Source organism: Stigmatopora nigra, chromosome 18, assembly GCF_051989575.1.
Source record: "Stigmatopora nigra isolate UIUO_SnigA chromosome 18, RoL_Snig_1.1, whole genome shotgun sequence".
Lineage (NCBI taxonomy): Eukaryota > Metazoa > Chordata > Actinopteri > Syngnathiformes > Syngnathidae > Stigmatopora > Stigmatopora nigra.
The window spans coordinates 8260982-8268494 of NC_135525.1; the positions used below are offsets into that span (position 1 = coordinate 8260982).

At 38.8% G+C, this 7513-nt stretch overlaps 1 long non-coding RNA gene across 1 annotated transcript; it reads right to left on the reverse strand.

Moving 5' to 3' along the window:
• Positions 1–267: 267 nt before the first annotated feature.
• On the reverse strand, positions 268–4154 carry LOC144212021 (uncharacterized). The gene is made up of 3 exons (XR_013329704.1): positions 3894–4154; positions 904–1001; positions 268–412 (listed from the first exon to the last, which is right to left on the reverse strand). It is a non-coding gene; the product is annotated as an uncharacterized LOC144212021 (long non-coding RNA).
• Between the last annotated feature and the right edge of the window lie 3359 nt (positions 4155–7513).

A 7513-nucleotide genomic window follows, 5' to 3' on the forward strand; every position in this document is an offset into this window, starting at 1 on the left:
CCGCAAGCAAACCTCTTTGTCACTTGATTGTTTTTCCCTTACGTGGCCGCAGGTTGAAAGCATGTCATCAACAAGAAAAAGTGACTATTAGAGTGTTGAGTTTTAAGTAATGGCATACAAGACAGTTTGGAACTTTAAACAAAGGGTTCCAAAGTTATATCACAGAGGATGGGCACCTTTTACTGTATTCCATGGCAATAATTTAGCAGTAGGCACTATGTCAAAGTCCACAAAATGAATAAATTAAGGTGTGTTAGGTAAAGAACACAGAGACAGTAGCCGTTAGTCTGTCAATGTATCACAACAAAGTGGAAGAAGAACTCAATTCCCGGCGATGTCCATGACTGCACAAAGAAATCCAATGCTTGAAGAGGATGTAAACACATCACATCTAACAATAGCTGGGCTGTTTCTGCACTCAAATGTCAAGGGTCAGCAAGGAGAACATGCACTCGATTAGAGGATACACTACATACTACTAAAGCAACAAAAGAAGAATATATACACATCCCAATGTCTTTATCCTCAGTTTACCCTTAAAACTCTGCGACAAAACACTGAGCCAACACTATTAAAGAAGCCCATCAAATCCCGATGGCGATGACTTTGCCTTAATGATGGACTGGACACTTGTTCTTCTAAAGCAATAAGTCACCATAGCAATAGAGAAAATAGACGGGGTTGGGCAATGCAGTATGTCATTGAAGCACTTTATTCCAATAAAGTGATTCTTTTGTACCGGTGCCATGTCAGAGCTTAAGAATGGGCAACAACAGTTCCAGGAAATACGAAAATAGAGTCAGGAAGTGCATTTAGTTAAACGCAATGAAGGCATAGTCAAAAACTGCATAAAGAGTGTAACCTGGACCTGCTGGAAAATATAGACATTATGATTTGACTTACTCAATGAGTTGCTCCATTCCAGCAACCCAGGACTTGAAAGGCTCCCCAGATTTGAGATGGTAGTCGTTCACTTTCTCTGTCGAACTTCAAATTGTGGCCTAAGAAAAGTACAAAGGAGCCATTAACTTCATGAAAGCATGTATTTATTCTCCTTTCATGGAGTCTTATCACAAAATAACTGCTCCTATACAGACCCCCCACCTCCGTCTCTCTCTCCACCCCCAAAAAAAACTATCAAAGTTGTCTTCGGTTGAATTAACAGTATGATTTATGAATATAACAGACCTTCAGAATCTAGTGACTGGAAACACAATGGGCTTTATTTTCTTTTGAATGCAAGAAAGCACCCAACCATTATTCCCAGTGAAAAAAAATCCAACATGAAATGTCAAATCAAAGTAAATTATGCTTGTCACTTGTAAAACAAGACATATTTCTCTCTAACATGCCTTTTTAAGACCAGACATATTTTCTATTCTACAAAAGTCCATTAAAATGCTTAAACTAAGAAACATATTCCTAAACGTGTAACATTTTCCTTCTCGCAATTGTTCTTGTTGGTTGGCAATCCATTTAAAACAGCCATGGAGCTCTTAGCCATGGGAAACACTTTACCGTGAATAAAATCAAGATTCATTATTACAATGCAGATTACTTATGCAGCGGGGATGCACTTGAACACAATGTTGTGGTGTCAGTTCTCTTGCTCCAAACCTGCATGTTAATTAGGCAGAGCATCTGGCTAGAGGGGAAACACATTGTCAGGTTGCAGGATTCTCCCTTCATCTGGTAGTCTAGAATGATTTTTAAAAGGTGAACTTGAGTTCACTTGGGGACAGTTTGTAGGTGACAGAGGTGGGAGTAAGTCACAATATGTTGCGTCATACACAATATGGTAAGGCCTCTTAAGTATTCAAGTTTAAGGCAAGTCTTGGCATAGAGGCAAACATCTTTTTAGAGATTAAGCCTGTATGAAATATTGCCATTGCGTGAAAGTCCCATTAAAGAACATGTGATTTTGCCATGGTCATTAAACATTAAAGCAATTGGATTCTAACACTTACTGATCATCAAAAGCAATGTTTCCCAAGTTTTACTGTTCATTAAAACTGTGCACATAAAAATTACTAGTCAATTTAACAGCAACTCCAAATTGAAAATTGGTAGTTATATTAAATGTATCATTTAAATTAAAAAAATATGTCCTTCAAAAAGAAAATATGCTCTGTAAGCAGTCTCTGAACCTTAAATGGATGAGAATCCCTGTAGCTAAGTAGCGAAATAACATGTAATGTAACATGGAGCTGTGGGAAGTCACTGCCTGCTGGTGCTATCAAACATGCATGAGAAACAGATGTAACTTTGATGCAGCCCTGTTAGTTTCCCCCCATGCGTGCATGTGCATATCTGTATGTGTGCGCGTGCATGTGTCATCGGGCCCTACGGGGGGGAACCAGGCTATTGCATGTCCCAACATACAGCGAGGTAATCAATGCAACAAAACGATGGAATTCCTGATGCATAATGTACACGCAATGATCACAATGATACACTAATGCACCTAATGGGATCAGTCAAGTAACAGATTGAATGGTTTGGGATTTTTAGTTTTTTTGTTTGTTTGGACAAAATGTCTTCCAAACAATTGGAATAGTCTTCACAGAAAGAAAATAATGTGTATAATAACTTTGTATAGACAATTGAAATGTTAAAACTAAATATAATCAATGAGGGGAAGCATTTTATTTTGTATTTTCTTAATGATCTGACAATAATGGTGCATGGGTTTTTAAAGTGTTGAACACAAAGTTCAACATGGTTTACACAGAGTTTTTTTGGCAGTAGAAGAGGATGCTGATATGATTCAAGCATGGCAGCACTCCACAAAACTGTCATCTCTAAAGCACACGTACTTGTGAAAACTTCCCTTGCACAAGAGTACAACTTGGTAGAATAACAATGAGTCACCTGCTTTTTTGATGAATCACATGCATGTCAGCAGCTAATTGATTGATATGCATTATTGTGTGCAGAAGCATTGCAAGTGGTGACATAAACAAAGCTCAACATATCCCTTCTGGCCATGGGAATTGCCTCTAAAAGGTTCAGAAAGTTTGTTTATTTGCCTTATATAAAGTTGCCAGGGGAAGCAGAGCAAGGAACACATCAATACGACCAGATGCAATCAATGTTATTGTCCTAGTTTAATTAATACTATATACATATAATGTAGAATAACGTCAGCATGTTGTCGATAGATACTCTGGAAAGTTAGTAAACAATATTGGTCAACATCAAGTCGTCATCTTGCAAGGTTTTTGCTGCTGTCATACTTCACTTTGTTGCTTTTTGAGTATTCGAGTGCAAAAATACACATCAGCAATCCTTTTTAAGGTAATGGAAGGTGAATATCAAGCTTCAACAAAACTGGCAGTGACAGAGAAATGACAGATGCCTAGAAAATGCATTTCAGCATCAACTGAGAACTTTTTTTACCTTCCACCGCAATTGTATTGCTCACTCTCCATTGTGGAAGCCATGTCATTTCCACATGTGTGCATGCTATAAAACAGCAAAGGGCAGACTAAAAGCATCCCTTTCCTGGATATCACCGGGTCACAAAATGTCTCATATAAACACAGGACACACCTTAGCCCAACACATATACTACATATCCCTCATGTTGACCCCCCTGGTCTGCAGTCCCTCCCTGTAGTACTCCTCTTTCCGTTTTGCCAGGAAAACCTGTTCAAAAACGAGATCGATCCATCCATAGAGCAAAACAAGGACATTTTTGACGCTCGATTGGAAGTTTAGACGCACATTGCGAGTTAGGCAAATGTTTAATCAAGACTAAAATTGAAATCTTTTGTGTTGCGCTCAACGTGCCTCGCGTTCGGTTTCCCTTAGCATTGTCATGACAACAGTGTAGGCAACCACACAAAAGTTTCTATTTAGTTGACCACTTCAGCGCGTCTGTTGAAACTTACATTGAAAACGTGTCGATGGAGTATTTTGTCGGCGTTCCGGTCATCAACAAGTGCTGCAACAAGTGTTGACAAAAGAAACAAACCGTATCCACTCTCGAAACTTGTTCCCACTCGTGGATCTTTTTTTCCTTCTCCAGATTTGTTTAAAAAATGATATTTCGGGTGCAGGTTTACACCACATGTCAATTTCTAAAGTGTTTTAGCGTTATTTCTTCCCAGCGTGGACGATCGTTCATCCCTTGTGAAATATGCGGTCGCCTGGTGACATTTCTCCGCCCAGATTTGTGTTTGGTTCTATGGGAGGATGCTTTGACACCGCCCTTCTCACTGGAATCGAGACATAAATCACGCCAACCCTAGAGGTGTTGGGTTGGTATCTGCTGATTGTACCGGGTGGATTCTTCCAGGAGCGTCAATGGTTAAAAGTCCCTACCATTGACGATCATAACCGTCCAAGCCATTTGTATTTTGACACATGTCATCATGGGCAATTAGGGAGTTCTAACTTCAAATTCAGGTCATTAAATGGAGATTTTTCTAGTGATATAAACCAGAAGGTCAAAACACAAAAAAATCCCAGTCAATTATGATGAGTGAGTGCGTAAAGGACAATTATCCTAATGAGATGTTTAAGGTTATGCATGGGATCATTTAGGAATTTAATGACCAGCTTTACTAATCCTTTGAACTTGCTTGGTTCAAACAACACGGCTGACACCAGTATTAAGAGATAATCCACACTGAATGTTTCACATGCAAAATTACTCGTTATCCTAATTACATCTTAATTTTACCAAGAGGAAAATAGACTGTAAAATGTAGTTGTTTTGTGGTAAATACACAAAGCTAAATCAAATGGTATAATATTGTCCCTGTGTGGAAATATAAATAATATTGTTCCAACATGTCATTTTACCAGAGGATCTACATTTAAATTCAATCATTTGCAAACGAAAACAAATATTTACCTCCATCTACTGCAATATTTTAAATCTAGACACAATACATTTGTTCGGATTACTTTATACAGTTTCAACGGTTGATTATTTTGTTTATTTTCGAATTGTAGTTAGGATTTGATGTATTCTATAAGAGAACAACTGCGCACATTTATCAGAGTGTTATACTTATTTATGACCGCAAGAGGGCAGTGAAAGCCCATTAATTACCAGACGGAGAAAAACAAGCAGTTCTAGTCTTATACTTTACATTCAAATGCAAAATAAATTACAGCAATGGATCGTCAAAATTAGAACGTAATCATTCATTCATGAGAAATAGCATGTTTGTTATGGGAAATCCTACTAATACCCGGATATCCTAGACGTAAGCGTTTGCGTTCGACTTGGGATATGTAGTTTTCCTCTTTTGTATTCTTGATGTAGCTTTACGTGCGCTTATTCGCACTTTACAGGGTGAAAAGAAGTACAGTACGCATTCAACGTATTCTCGTCTTGAATTTGCTCCAAGCGATTCCGCTTCCTTGTGAGGCTGTCGGAGGTAAACCTATGCGGTTCTCATCAGTTCGCTTCGGTACCTGTCGCACAATGTAAAAGCCTCATAAGCGTTTGCCGCAAATGTCTGGGACGCGTTCGCCGAGCGAAAAACGCGCAGCCCACCTAAAGGAAAGTTCCTTTTGGCTGCAGCAAGACACGGAAACAACTTAACCTCTTGATGGATGTTAAAAGTTAGCGCCCCGATCACAAAGAAGAGGGACGCATCTGCCCTTTGGTTCGACTTGAGGTGAGCAGAAGCGACATTTGAATGGACTCTGATTGGTCCACTTTATTTCGCCGGTTCGGGTCTTCGATGTTGATGTGGCGTCTTTGTTTACAAGGTGTCTCGGTCAGCTGGCTACACTGTCAAGCTAATGTTTGTGTCACTGGCACCATTCCTGGGTTAACACTTTGTCCGCAAATAGACCGATTATGTGACATTCGTGTGCGATCCCTTTAAATGAAGGTACATTCTCAAACGCATCGGATTAAAACCTGTTTATGACTCCGTATGTGGTTGCAACATAGGGGCAAAGGTCTTGGGATTGCTACCTTAACTTGAGGCCAGTAACTGTACATTTGTTTTGTGCTCGGAATGAAAAGGTATACTTATATTATGATGCATTACTGAATATATGTGTTTTGGAGACGCGTCAGGAGACGCGTTAGGAGACGCGTCAGGAGACGCTGGTCATTTGAGGGTCATATGAAAACTCAGACATGAGGACCACCGCATCTAGATTCAGCATTGGGAATGTATGTATTTTTATCATTCGTATACTGTTTTACATCATTGGTTCACGAGTGTAATTTACGGATATATTTGTTTCGTCAATGGGTTATTCAAGTTTGGCAAGTATTTTTTTCTTTTTTTAAATAGCTACAGGCATTTGTTTGGTGGTCTTGTTCAAACAAAACATTGCATATAAAGTTATAGTGCTTGACAACACAATTGGGCGAGCTAAACAGCCACGATTTTTCAGACCAACCCTAGATCGTCCTGTTCTTGCTTTCGGTGGCCTAATTTTCCTAGTGGTCCACGTTGTTCCTGAAGCCAGAAGGAAGTTCTTCGGCAGGTGTTTTGTGCATCATGTTCCAAGTTACAGCCTACACTGTGGCGTGAAATCAGCCTCCATCACAAGGGAATACATCTGAAATACAACCTCCCTGTCCCTGTATGTGGACATCGTACACACAGCTGCTGTATCCAGAGGGACAGGTGGTCGTCAGCTAGGGGACACGGACAAAGAGTTACAGTTACAGGTTTTATTATGTTAGTAATATATTAGAGTTAAGGCTTCCTGAAAAAAAAACGGCCATAGGAATGAATGGTAATAGTGGAAGTTGACTCCTCAAATCTGACCTTGCTTCCTTGTTTAAAAGACTATAAGTCTACAAAATTTTATAAAAAAATAATGTAATGTAGATGACTATGTCCTGTAGTTTCAAGAGGCATCGTGGATTAGTAGTCATTAGTGGTATTTTAGTGCTTTAGCATTTCGCCCCATTACTGCAAAATAACTCATGGGAGAAATTCATTTTTGCTGCATAATGATTTTTTTTCTCTTAACAGTGCAAAGTCATTAGCATAACAATTGCCATTTGTTTCCAGGTCACGGAAACATTACACTTGTGAAATTATAACTTTTAACCCCTTTTTTTCTGCTAATGACAAGAAGTATGTCCATTTAATTCTTCTATGATTCAAATTTGACTATTCTCAGAATTGCAATTTTATTATGTTCCTCTAAGAATATTTTATTGTTTGGCTCATAGAAAACAGCAAGCCAAACCATATTACAATCCGTTTTTTGTATTATATGACAAAACCATGGGAGTGGATGTACCAGATAAACAGGTTAGAGGCACAAACACATTTGATAAAGGAGCTAGTCATACTCGTACGTGACGCACAACCATTTTTGTCTGCGAAACCGAGTAGTGTTGCTGTCAAATAAGTCTGCCTTCGCCTAAAAGACAAATCATTAACAAGCTGACTTCCATGCAACAGAGATGTTCCGTCAAATATGTGAGTCATGTTATGTTCTTGTGTTTTATTCTGAACATTATTTATTTATTTATTTTTAAATGTGGGGAACAACAAATTCAGCAAAGGAACTTGAG